Genomic DNA, 14603 nt, shown 5'->3' with positions numbered 1-14603 from the left:
ATCATCCTATGAAATGGAATTAGTGGCTTTTGGGGCTGTGAAATTTGAGTGTTTTGAACGATAACGGGAGTGGCTCAGACTGATTAATCTGCACTAAACAGCATATAACTCCCATCAATCCTTTTAGAAAATGGCTCTCATTATCCCATAGTCTATTTTTCATTTTCCTGATCACAATTAATTATCCTGATCATGTATACCTGTTATAAATTACTTTCTTAGGATTCATCTAGTTACTTCCAGTGCCCTTCTCATAAAAATATAAACTTGTATTTCCTCCTTAGTGGTCTGAGAATGTCTAATTCCATACAGAGTTCTTTGCCCAATCTCTATACCTATCACTTCCCCCAAAAATAAGGAATCAGAAGGATCATTTTTCACCAGGTAAGTATAAAATATTATATATATATATATGTGTGTGTGGGGGGGTGTTTGATTTCAAAGAAACCTGGGATGTTATACTTTTTTCTCTTGTCTTCCTATTTTAGCCATTTAGGAAGATATAAGTATATAAGAATTAGTATAGTGACTAATACTATCATTTTGGACTGTTTCATAATCATTTCAATGTATTAAATTCTTATTACCCACAGGTTACGAGAAAATGTATGTTCTTTCTATTTATTGAAAAATTACCACAAAGAAAACAAACAAAAAAATCAGTGAGAATATAAAATTATTTTGTCAAATCTCAATTATCTTAATTTTCTAGATTAATATAACCTTTGTCTTCAATCTTGGAATGGTATTGTTTTAAAGAGTTGTAAAGGATGAGAATGATGGAATTTTAAGACAGCCGGATTAAAGAGAACTTTTTCTAAACTTATACAGAGCAGATCCTCTGAATCACTCTTCTCAGGGCTCCCATCACCTCCTTGTTTCTCAGGCTATAAATGATGGGGTTGAGCATTGGGGTCAGGATGGTGTAGAAGACAGCAAGAATCTTGTCCTCTGTTGGAGATCTCAGCGATCTTGGGCGTAGATAAGTGTAAGCAAAGGGTGCATAGTAGAAAGTCACCACAGTGAGGTGTGTGCTGCAGGTAGAATAGGCCTTCTTCCTTCCTTCTGTTGAGTGCATGTGGCAGATGGCATGGAGAACTCGGCCATAAGAACATGCAATGCCAATGAAAGGAAATGCAATCAAGAGTGTGGTGCTCACAAACACTGTGTACTCATAGATCCAGGTGTCCATGCAAGCCAGAGTCAGCATGGCCGGGACATCACAGAAGAAATGGTTGATGGACCTGGATCGACAATAAGGGATATGGAGGGCATATACAGTGTGGGCACAGGAGTTGATTGAGCCCATTATCCAAGATCCTGTTATCATCAACACACACACTTTTTTGCTCATACGAATGGGATAATGAAGAGGAAAGCAAATAGCCAAATAGCGATCATAGGCCATAGAGGCCAATAGTAATCCTTCTGCACCTGCTAAAGTCAAGAAGAAGAAGCTCTGTACCCCACACTCAATAAAGGAGATAGACTTGTTTCCAAAGAGATAATTGGATGCCATCTTGGGGACGATGGTGGAGATGTAGTTCAGGTCCATGAGGGAGAGCTGACTAAGTAGAAAATACATGGGTGTGTGGAGATGGATGTCCAGGAGGATGAGGAGAAACATGGACAGGTTTCCAAAAAGAGCCATTAGGAAAATTATAACAATGAGAATGAAAAGAGAAACAACCCAATTCTTGATGGTGGAAACAACCCCAATAAAAGGAAGCCTGTTAATGTTTGGTTGTTATTTTCCATTTTCTATTCATTGGTTTTCCTGAAGAAAAAGAAAAACTCATGTGTGAAAAATAAAGAAATGTGAGTTTTACATTTTATACAAATATTTTAGTCTAATTCTGAATTTTTATGAAATATCTAGTTCCTTAAATAATCAACATTTCTTACTTTGCGAAAGAAGTTCTATGTTGTTTCACAAAGTCACAAGGCAAGGTGATAAGCATATGCATTCAAATTATTCTGAAAGAATCTATGAAATAATAAAAGGCAAATATAATACCCACCGTGTATTTATACATATCATATATGTGATATGATCATATATCATATACATATCATAAACATGATATGAGTAATTTATGCTCTTCATAAATTCACATATCTAAATATTAAAGCTTAATTTGAGTTAAGCATAAATCTGATTGCCAAGACTGACCACAAGTTTGACTAATAATTTAATTAATATGTGTTTGGCTCATGTGTATTTATTTTATTACTATTTAGACTAGGACTTTATTAAATTAAAGATCTCCCCAGCAGGATTCATTCATAACCACTAGATGTTTATTTAATTTTGACAAAGTAGACAATTTTTGAATGCATAAAGAATCCTCAATTAGATTACTTTTTACCCATTTATTCTGCTTCTAGTCACTAATGCATAGTCACTATGCATAGTCCATTTACAAAACTCTGACCTATATTGATTACTTCCAATCCCCTTGCAACTTTGACATGTAAGCATTGGATTAATCTTACTGCACAACATTGAAAATGTTGGCTGTCTTCTGACAACAATGACAATATTTGTCTGAAGTGACATACTGGATGAGAGAAAGATAATATTTTGCTCCTGGGCCATTTCTATAAGTAGAAGGGAAGACTCAGATGGAACCTTTATTTTCCATTTCACTAACATCCTGGACAGGCATAAGAAATTATGCTAAGTCGAAACAAAATTCTGAAGCTGGTATCATCACCCACAATTGTAAAATAAGCATCATGGGGTGTCTGGGCGGCTCAGTCAGTTAAGAGTCCAACTTAAACTCAGGTCATGATCTAAAGGTCTGTGAGTTTGAGCCCTGTGTCAGGCTCGATGCTGACAGCTCAGAGTCTGGAGCCTGCTTCAGATTTTGTGTCTCCTCTCTCTCTGATCCTCCCCTACTTGCTCTCTGTCTCTCTGTCTCTCTGTCAAAAATAAATAAATAAAAAACACGTTAGCCAACCCCAAACTTCCAGTAAAGTAGCTATTTAAACAAGAATTGTCTATGTCTACTAGGCAGTATATGATTGGCAAATGTCTCTAATAAATTATTTTGTGCTCAAATAAAATTGGTTTTGAGATTAAAGTCACACATTTTACATTTTCTCCTTAGAAACATGTTTCCTCTGTCCTCCTGCTCTTCCTGTATTCTCACTGGCTCCCTGCAACAACACAACAGTTCACACTTGGTCTCTACTAAATGGAAGAAGAGAGGCCTCACAATATCATTTAGCAATAAATAATATCACAGGACTTTTAAATGAAGTGCAAGCCATAGTTTCTTTCAATCAAAAAGTGTCACAGTCTAAAAACATGTTCACGAAAGAACACTCATCTTGTCTGTAAGTCAGGTTGCAGATACACATATTCTTTCAGTTGCTTTGCAAATTTGAAAGTGGCTGATATGTTGCGTTTCTGTTACTCTCCTTGCATTAGTTTCTTTTCCTATCCTTTTCTTCAGAAGTTTGAAATTAAAATACTGAGAAAATGGGACTCAATTTTAGAGTTCATGTATTTATTGTTGGTACAGAAGTTTAAAATGTGCTCTTATTGTCACACAGATAAAAAAAATAAACTAAGATCCAAATACTTACAGTAATTTCTTTTTTTTAATTTTTTTTCAACGTTTATTTATTTTTGGGATAGAGCATGAACGGGGGAGGGGCAGAGAGAGAGGGAGACACAGAATCGGAAACAGGCTCCAGGCTCTGAGCCATCAGCCCAGAGCCTGACGCGGGGCTCGAACTCACGGATCGCGAGATCGTGACCTGGCTGAAGTCGGACGCTTAACCGACTGCGCCACCCAGGCGCCCCCCTTACAGTAATTTCCTTTAGAACATAGCAACCAATGTATAGCTGTGTCTAGAATTTGTGTCCCTATTCAGTATGCAGAGGTCTATCTCAAAGTCAATAGTATTTCAAAATTGTGCTTCTTCCCTTTTCTCCAATGAATTTTCAGGCCAGCAATATCCTTACCAAAAGTTAGCCTGCTACAGAAGGATAAATTATAGAAATCCTTTGTGCTTAGGAAATCTTTTAAGGAATCTAACCAGCCAAATATCCTGTACAGGTAAACAGACATGTTGCCTCCCTTACAGTGTCTAATCACACACCCATGTACGTAATACTCTGTGAGCTCCCTGGTTCTGCCAAGGTTAATTCAGTCAAACACAAGGTAGCAGAAGCAAAGGAAACTTATACTTTAATACTTTGTATCCTTGAATGATTTCAACATTTAAGTATCTCATTTATTATTTAAACAAATTACATTTTCAATAGCTACAAAAGAAATTGGGAATGTATATTGTGTGTTCCATAAAACTGCATAAATTGAAATTAATTTGAATCAAAGAATTATACACATGTGTGCACACACACAGATCATGAAATGTATACATTCTTTGTATTGTTTTTCAGGTTGAGTTGATGGTGTTACATTTCACAAGTAAATTTGTATAGAATTTGATGTCTAACCTTTCCATTATTTCTATTACTGCTACTTGTAAACAATTTGACACCTGAACAGGTAAATTCAATTCTGTGAGCTTGCAACTTAAAATCAAGCAAGCGTTAAAAATTAAATGAAGTGATAGTTACCTCTGTCAGTTCATTTGCTTATAATTTACTTGCTTATAATAGTTTACTGCTATCAGTACATTTGACTTATAATTTATCATTAATGCAGTGATACTAACAGTCGGTGGTGTGAATCTACCTTCTCCTCTTACCAAGGGATATCATGCAATGTCTAGAGATGGTTTTGGTTATCACTACTGGGGAGTTATACTGGCATCTAGTAGATGCTGCTAAATATTCTACAATGTACAGGTTACTCACAGATCACAAAATTTTCCCTAGAATATTAGTTTTGCTGAAGTTGAAAAACTCTAAATTAATGGTAGATTTGATCATCTTTTCCATCTTTATTTCTTCATTTGACACTCATCATCTACTAAGATTATACAATGATTTCTTTTTTTAAGTATATTTTTAAGAGAGAGAGAGAGAAAAGAGAGAGATAGAGAGCTGGGAAGGACAGAGAGAGAGAGGGAGACACAGAATCCCATGCAGACTCCAGGCTTAGAGCTGTCAGCCCAGAGCCTGGTGCCAGGCTCGAACTCACAAACCACATGATCATGCCCTAAGGTGAAGTCTAAGAATTTGGACGCTTAACCAGCTGACCCACCCAGGCTCCCCATGTTTTAATTCTTTTTTTTTTTCATTTTTGTTTCTTTATATTCCCATTTGATTCTCAAAATGCACTGCCAGCTTGTCCATGCAACGACCATTATGCCAATTGCACTACAGCTTTCATGATGCACAAGGCAAAAGAACAACAGTCAGCACTAGGTAAGCCTTGTAAATACTTGGTATTTACCATACTTGGTAAAATCTTGTAAATACTACCCCCCCCACCATCCCGCTGGCAAAATCACATGAAGAAACAACACACTCTAGTTATTTATTGAGGACTTGACAGTAGATCATCTGTGCACCCCAGTTGAATTCAGTTCTCACAGAGTGGACACTGAACAATCCTATTTCAGCAAGTCTCAGTCTGACCCTTATCTCTCTTCCAAGTTAGCTATCATGTCTGTAAATATGCTCTGAAAACAACAATGGCAACACAACACTGTTCCTGCACTTGTTCCACAGGCACTCTGCCTAACATTGTTGTGTAAAATGTAATCAGCTGTGGCACCACCTGTGGTCTCACTCTGAACTCGGTATCTTAACTGACTGTCCAAATGGCAGCATCACCTCCTTAGAGATACTCAACCACGATGAGAAAAGGGTAATTAAAAATGGAACTAAAATGTTTATAATCATATCAGTGCCTACATGTGAACATCTTCACTGCCTAGAGTAGAATATCCACATGAAAGTGTCACATTACAAACATGCTCACTTTTGCTGTCACCTTTGTCTGCTCCATGTTAGAGATTCTGCATCAGGCTCTAGCCATATTATACCATTCAAAAATACCTTTCCCACAGTCCTGGAGTTCCCTTCCCTGAGTTTTCTGATGCGTTAAATCTTACTTATATTTTAATTGTCTTTTTTTTTGAAAATTTTTAATGTTTATTTTTGAGACAGGGAGATAGTGTGCGAGTCAGGGAGGGACAGAGAGAAATTGAGGCAGAGTATGAAGCAGGCTCCAGGCTCTGAGCTATTAGCACAGAGCCCAATGTGGGACTCAAACTCAGGAACCTTGAGATCATGATCTGAGCTGGAGTCAGAAGCTTAATTTACTGAGTCCCCCAGGTGCCCCCTATTTTCATTATCTCTTAAATATATCGTGTTATATAAATTTATTTGGTCAACTCAGGATAGAGACATTTTCTGTCATTTGCCATTCTCTTCTAGCTCACTTATAATTTACTTTAGCATCCATCACCTATATGGATGCTATATAGCAAGTATGTATATTTCATGAATGTGCAGCCTTGAGTGTAGGGCTGTGCCTTATCCCCCATAATTCAGGTAAGAAATTTATATATAATATCAACCATTCCACCATTTTTCACTAGGATAGATTATGATCACAAAAGTTTTCCCCAGAATTGAAGATAATGCATATTTTATGTATAAACATCATTGTCTCTAAATTTTATTTAGTATTTTTCATGTTTATTTATTTTGAGAGAGAGAGAATGAGAGCATGTGAGGAGACAGGGGAGCAGAAAAAGAATCCCAAGCAGGCTCCACACTGTTAGTGCAAAGTCTAAAGAAGGGTTCTATCTCATTGGACTGTGTGATTATGACCTGAGCTGAAATCAAGAGTGTGATGCTTAAACCCTGAGTCACCAGGAGCCCCAGAACTTTGTTTTTATGAAATTCACAATTATCAGGGTGCCTGGGTAGCTCAGCCAATGAAGCATCGACTTCAGCTCAGGTCATGATATTAGGGTTCCTGAGTTCGAGCTCCAAGTCAGGCTCTGAGCCTGCTCCAGGTTCTGTCTCTCTCTCTCTCTGCCCCCTCACCTGCTCACACTCTGTCCCTCCCACTTTCCCTCTCTCTCAAAATAAATGAGCATTTAAAAATTGCAAAAAATTCACAAGTACCCATCTGGTTCTTTTAATTTTATATTCTAAATTATGTATACAGCAATTATATATACATTAGAGTCCAAATATAATTATCTTTTTGAAGTTTGTTAATTAATAAGATGTGAATTTATGAGTGACTTATCGCAGTGCTTAACACAGAGCAATCTTTATTAGGTGTATTCAAAATCTTCCTACAGAATTTTCATGTTTCTCAATAAAAACACAAATTAGAACCGTATGTCACTGTCTTTCTAACTTCTGGGTAGGGCCACATGCATTTGCTGAGTAAATTTCCATAACTACAATTTCTGTAAAAATGTACAACTCACCTCTCAATTCAGTACTTACATGTCAGGTACACCCATGGAACGCATCTGCAATGATGTCTCTAGGCTTCTATACTTGGAGGTGAGTCTTAATATGTCTTGTTTTGGTTGTGTTCACTTGGCAATGCTCCTGAGACTAGGACAATAGAGACAGGGTCAGAAATAATGCAGGGGGAACGGTTTTGAAAACTTCCCAGATCTTTTCATGGAATTTTGTCACTTCCAGTTCTTGGGGGAAAAGCTAAATGGTATTTATTTTAACATTCATTATTATTTAAAAAATCATGTCATTACATTTTTCTCTATTTCTGTATTTTATATACTAATATCCTGTAAGTATATAGTTATATTGTACCCAGACATATTAATTAATTTTCTTGGTTTCATTAAATTGACCAGAATATCTAATTATTCAAAATTATTTAAATTGGATGATTTTAACTGAAGAAACATAATCTAAAGCAACATAACATGCATGATATTATGAAAGAATATCACACATATTAACATGCCTAAGTTTATCAAACTAAGTTTATTTATTCAATTAGCTTATGTTACATGTAAAATTTATTTGAATGTATTTCTTGATCTTCTCATTTTTGATCTTCCACACAATTTGGGTGTTATCTTTCAAAAATAGCAGAAGTTTAGGTGGTTCAAATGTATAAACATCTAGTAATAAAGTGATTATACATTATCAAGGTTTTATTTTGCATTCTGCTGTAAACACCAGGTAAAAATAACATAGGTATTACCACAGAGGATATATTATTCACTGTAGTTTGTGATATTTTGAAACCATATGTAATAAAACTTTTAACCCGAATAATACCTACCTGTTCTTAGTGTTTACATATTTCAAACAATAAAATTAAGATAATATTGATTATCTTAGCAAAAGTATGAAAAAGAAAATATTTAAAAGTTTTTGGCAAAAAAAATTTATCTCAATGGCAAAGTGCATCAAATTTGCAATCCAAGGTAGTTGGACAAAGCATTTTTTGAAATTATTAAACACTTGATTTTTCATATTAAAAAAAAAAAAGTCTTGAAGAAACAGAGTCCAGTGTGTCTTCTATCTTCCTTAGAGAACAAAAAACTGTCTATGATGAAAAAGTTGTTGAGAACTTTCATTTGACCTATGGAAGGAAGTTAGAATAAATTTTACAAAGAAGACATTTTACACTCTGCTTTAAAATGACCCTTGGTGGTCATAAGTATAGTTATTGGAGATCTGAGATAAGTGGCACCCTCTGGATAATTGGAGATACTAAACTATGGAAGCATGTGGCCTGCAACTGAGAGCAGAATCATCCCTAGAGAATGGCCAGTGCATGGGGAGGCTGTAGGATGGTGGACAGATTAGGACGGCTGTATGTCCCCAGTTACCAACTGAACATGGCACAGGGCTATAGAAAAGCCTTGGCTGGCAAATGGAGCAGACAGTGAATGGAGGATAAGGCTGAATTTGGAATAAACCTGATGCCAGTTAAGCCCAAGGTGGAAGTTAAGGCAGCAGGTGGGAAGAGATGTTAAGACCTTCCTTCTTATTCTCCACAATGCATGACCTGTGCTTTCAAAGCTGAATATGAGGGCAAGATAGAGATGCACCAAACTCAAACTCATGATAACAATTAAGATCAATATGTCCAAGGAAGTTTATCTTCCTGAGTTCAGGACGAAAGAGGAAAAAACGAAAGCAGAAATTCCTATTTGGCAGAGTATAACCTTGGACCAACAAGTTGTAAATATAGAAATTCTTCAGTCCCTTAAAATGGTAATTTTACTTTTTTTATTTTTTTTCTTCTGTGAATAGAAGTAGGTTCTCATAAAATAAGATGAATTCAAAAGAAGTCAAGTAGTATTTCAATATATGACAGTGGTGAATTCAAGCAGTAAAATAGAAATGAAATCAGAATGAACACAATGTAAATTGAAACCTGGATAATCTTAAAACATCTACTAAAGCTATAATTACCTGTGCTATTTCCAAATAGTTGATTCAAATATAGAAATACTATATTTCTTCACATATGGGCAAGTTAAGTCATTCTTATATCATCCTTGAGTTCCAGTTTAGATTTTTAAAAGAAAATCTGGAAAAATAGTCTTAAAATATTTAATTTAAAGAAAATTCATGTTACTTAAGATATTTATATAATTTTGAAATACATTGAATTGTTCTAGGATTTATCATTCTTCTAAATATATGCAGAATATGCTGCACATATAATTTTTACAAGGTGAAATAAAGCAATCATTAACATCACTACATATTTTAAGCATATCACAAAACTTGGCATCATGGTGAATCATTCCTGTCACAAGTTAGCAAATTATTAGGACAAATTCTCATTGTGTGTTAAGCTACAGTAGGACAATCAAAGTTAGCTACAACAATAAGAAACTTTAGTATCTTAAAATAACAAAGTTTTCTTGTATTTGGTGAGACACTGTGAAATTGATGGGTTGACTTCTCTCTCTCTCTCTCTCTCTCTCTCTCTCTCTCTTTCTCTCTCTCTCTCTCTCTCTCTCTCTCTCTCTCTCTCTCTCCTGGTATGTCCTTCTGGATCATGTGACTGCCACTATCTCCATGAAAGAGTCTCCATGAAAGATGGCTGGCTGGAAATGATACTTTATTTTTTGGCGTTCAACCTATTTTCTAAAAAGGTAATCACATGGGTATAACTTAAATACCACAGAAGCTGGGAAATAAAAAAGAATACATAAGTATTTGTTAAGCACTGTCTTTGGTACATATGGTGAATATAATATAAAATATATCAACTAAATGTACAGAATTACTATTAATGAAGAATGATCTTGTATTTACATAAAAGAAGTTAATAAAGATATGGAATGTTTTATTCAATTTTGTTTCTTGTGTAATTTTATTCCATTTTGTTTATTTTAAAATATATCTATAGGGGAACCTGGGTACCTTAGTCAGTTAAGGGTCCGATTTCAGCTCAGGACATGATCTCATAGTTTGTAAGTTAGAACCCCGCATGGGGCTTTCTGCTCTCAGCACAGAGGCTGTTTCAGTTCCTCTGTCTCACTCTTTCTCTACCTCTCCTACCCTCCTCTCTCTAAAAAATAAATAAATATCAAAAAAGAACATAAATAAAATATATCTGTAAATGTAAATGAATAGATGAGTGGAGGTTCATAAACAGAGAGAAGCAGAGAAAATTCATAAATAACCAGTTTTAGAGGAAATTTTATTTAAATTCTCATAATGCCATTGTGAGACTAATATTATTTTGTTAGAAATTACAAATGGGAAAAATGGCACACTAAGATTAAACAAATCATTCAATCTAATTGTATTAGAAAGTGGTAAAATCATGAGTTGACTGCGCTTGGATGGCTCACTTGATTAAGCCTCCGACTTCAGCTCAGGTCATGATCTCACAGTTTCTGGGTTATCGTCCTACAATGGGCTCTGCGCTGACAGCTCAGAGCCTGGAGCTTACTTCAGATTCTGTGACTCCCTCTCCCTCTGCCCCTCTCTAACTCATTCTCTCTCTCTCATTCTCTCTCTCTCTCTCAAAAAAAAAAAAAAACAAAACAATAACATTAAACACTTTTTTTTTTTGAATCATGAATTGATCTCTGGTACTCTTTGTCACTAAGGTAAACTAGAGAGATCATAGATATGTTTTTTTGATTACCAGTATTTGGTAATTTATACCATTATGGTCAGTTTAGAAGGTTTTGCAAAATTAACCTGTTGTTCTTTGGGCTTGCTATTTCATATTCTGCATATTTTATTAGAACCTCTAGAAGAGGTGATAATCAGTGAATGTAGAGACATAAGAATATTGATGTCACAGTCCAAGTCCCTATTTGTCCTGCTATGGTATAGGCTTTGTGTCATGAATTTAAAAACCTCATATAAAGATCACAGAGTTAGAGGCATGGCTATATATATATATATATATATATATATATATTTCTTAAATGTCTGACTGCTCTGCAATCTAAAAATCCACGACACTAGTTAATACATATTTCAGAACATGTATCCCCAGCAAGTAACTCAGAGAATTAATACGGTTTTCCACATCTTTTTCTTGGTTGCCTTAAATAACATGGCTTTTCAGGATTACTCTACCTACCTTTAAATCCTAAAATGGCTAAATCCTAAAAGGCTAATCCTAAATGGCTAATCCTAAAACTAAAACAGTAACCCGATGAATGTTTACTTTACCTAAATTTTTCAATCAAAAAAGTATTAGGCTAATTGGTGGTCATTTTTCAATTCACACTATTAATTTAACATGGAAGACAACAGCAACAATCAATGATACCATTATTGACAGAGCTACTCAAGCTTATGATTCACATAAGAAAATATCAAGCCTCAGGGTTTCTATTCCTGTTAGTAGATTCTCAAAGGATGATTTCTAAATCCCTAAAAGGAAACTTCTGGGAAGCACCTAATTTCTAATGCAACACTCAGCAGAAGCTATTTAGGTGATGATGACAAGAATGAGTGATTAGGAGACAAGGGTGAATGAAAATGAAATCAGAAGCAAAATAGTGGTGCTGATGAAAACTCCAGTCTCATAGGTCATGGTATCCTCACAGGAGAGATGCAAGATGACAGGAAGTTCACAGTATAAATGATTGATTTCTCTAAATCTACAAAAGGGCAATCTCGTGGTGTAGACAGTATGTATCAATGCATTGCAAGTACTACTGTTCCATGAGCTAACAGCCATCAACCTTCAGAGGGGTCAGTTCATGAGGAGTAGATAGTATAAATGATTGCAGATGGAAACATGTCAGTCATAGGACATGAGTTCCAAGGGGATACACTCACTCCCACCCAGAGCCAACCCCAGGAAGATCAGGGTGCCATAGTGACTTGCAGACTTGTCTGTCTTATGCAGAAGGTAGTCATTCATCATCTTGAGGACAAAGGCAGCTGTGAAGAAGATGACAATGAGAGAGAGCTGCCAAAGGAAAAAAATACATAGGGATATGAAGATGGGGGTCTACCAGGATCAGGAGAATTGAGAGATTGTTTCCAGTTAGTGTGAAAAGAAACATTATTGTTATAAGGCCAAAAAGACAGAAGTGAATTGGGGTGTATTTCAGCAGACCCAGAAGAATGAATCCAGTGATAGTGTGGTTTTCACTCTGGAAATCTCTATAGCGGTAAAAGTAAAAACATGTAATATGGAAACTATTTCATTACTGGTAGTGTTTAGCACAGAAGATAACCCACCAGAAAACTTTGTATTACCTAAAGAATATTGGAGAAAACAGTGAATCCAGTAGACCTAAATTTATCAAATGAGGTGTACCTGTGTGGCTTAGTTGATTAAGCTTCTGTCTTCAGCTCAGGTCATGATCTCACAGTTTGTGAGTTCAAGCCCCATGACAGGATCTGTGCTGACAGTTCAAAGCCTGGAGTCTACTTCAGATTCCTTGTCTCCCTCTCTCTTTGCCCCTCCCCGGCTTGCCCTCTCTCAATAAATAAATAAGCAAATAAATAAATAAATATTTAAAAATAGGATATATAAATAAATATTAAAAAAATAAAGAATTTGGAGCGCCTGGGTGGCTCAGTCGGTTGAGTGTCCGACTTCGGCTCAGGTCATGATCTCACAGTCTGTGAGTTCGAGCCCCAAGTCAGGCTCTGTCCTGACAGCTCAGAGCCTGGAGCCTACTTCCCATTCTGTGTCTCTCTCTCTCTGCCCCTCCCCCGCTCATGCTCTGCTTACATCACATGGTGTGAGAAAATTCAGTAAGAGAATAAGAATACTTAAAAAATGGGGTGCCTGGGTGGCTCAGTCAGTTGAGCATCCAATTTCGGCTCAGGTCATGATCTCATGGTCTGTAGAGTTTGAGCCCCGCATCGTGCTCTGTCTGTGCTGACAGTTCAGAGCCTGAAGCCTGCTTCAGATTCTGTGTCTCCCTCTCTCTCTGCCCCTCCCCCGCTCTCTCTCTCTTTCTCTCTCTCTCTGTCAAAAATAAAATAAACATTAAAAAATAGAGAATAAGAATACTTAAAATGTTTTGTTTATATCTACTAAATATCCAGATACTTTACCCAGTATGTTGAAATGATGCATTATAGTTATAGATGGTAATAATGTGGTATTAACCTAAAAATAATGTTTAAAAATACTTTATTCAGTGCAGGTGATATTTCCAAAGATTTGTGGTTTTTTAGATGTTGGGATGATGACAGCAGAATAGCAGGACCTTACTCCGATTTTGTCCCAAAAGCACAAATAGATACTTATGATATCAACTTAAATACACCAGAAGTCAAGCTGAAGACTAACAAAACAAACTAAGCAACTTAAAGGAGATAAAAGGACACATCGAAGAATCTAGGACATGCTGTGTTATGGTTTAGGAGAGTACAGATTATAGGTGCTACAGAGGGAAATGAGACTGGTTGGTGATAAAAGCAAGAGAGAAAGTGTAGAGCACATAGGCAAACACAAAAGAAGAACACTTTCCCAAGGATATTGACTTGGAAAAGTAGATGGGCTGATTTATTTCAGTTCTTACAACAAGCAGGTCTTCAAGACTACAGTTTTAAGGATCAGCAGGGTTTTCTTGGCTAGAGCTCTGGAAGAACTACTCTACTCCAGGAGAGAAGTTGAAAAAACAATCAGAGGAAGACAGGTTGGAAACATCAATCTGAAAATCTCTGGTCCACAAAGTGGGAGAATCTTTTTTCTTCTCAGAGTTATTTCCTGAGAGGAAGCATTCACAGATACAAAGAGTTGGATGGTGCCACTTCTGCCATCTCTGCCTCTTAGCATAAACACAGAGCCACCTGAGGGAAGCAACTCACTGGCTGTCTAACTTGTTTACACAAAGCCCTACTCCCTGTCCTCTGGAGGGACTGCCCTTCTTCCTTTAGATTGCTTCAGTCCCAGTGGGATAGGATTCTCCCCCAGAAGACCAGCACAAAACCAAATACCAAATTTCCCAAATAGAGGGTTATGCAAGACTTCAGTTCCAGTGGAGTAGTATCAGCTCTCATTTCACAAGCAGACCAGAGAACAACTAGTTAAAACTTTCAACATTCTGGATAAAGAACAAAACCTGCCCACAGCAGGCAAGGAGAGTCTCTGTAGAGGACTGGCCTGAAGGATAGAGTAGCCAAAACACAACAACAGAGTGTATGCAACACACACCAGAGAAACTCCATGAACTGCCAGTACCTAGACACTAAATGAAACGAAGAATAAAAT

General features: G+C 36.4%; 1 pseudogene; it reads right to left on the bottom strand.

The window, feature by feature from the left end:
- Positions 1-823: 823 nt before the first annotated feature.
- Positions 824-1758, bottom strand: LOC115500945 (annotated as a pseudogene).
- Positions 1759-14603: the final 12845 nt, after the last annotated feature.

Source organism: Lynx canadensis, chromosome A1 (genome assembly GCF_007474595.2).
Source record: "Lynx canadensis isolate LIC74 chromosome A1, mLynCan4.pri.v2, whole genome shotgun sequence".
Taxonomy (NCBI): Eukaryota; Metazoa; Chordata; class Mammalia; order Carnivora; family Felidae; genus Lynx; species Lynx canadensis.
Note: the sequence above shows the minus strand (reverse complement) of the source record. Positions and strands in the feature narration are given on the sequence as shown.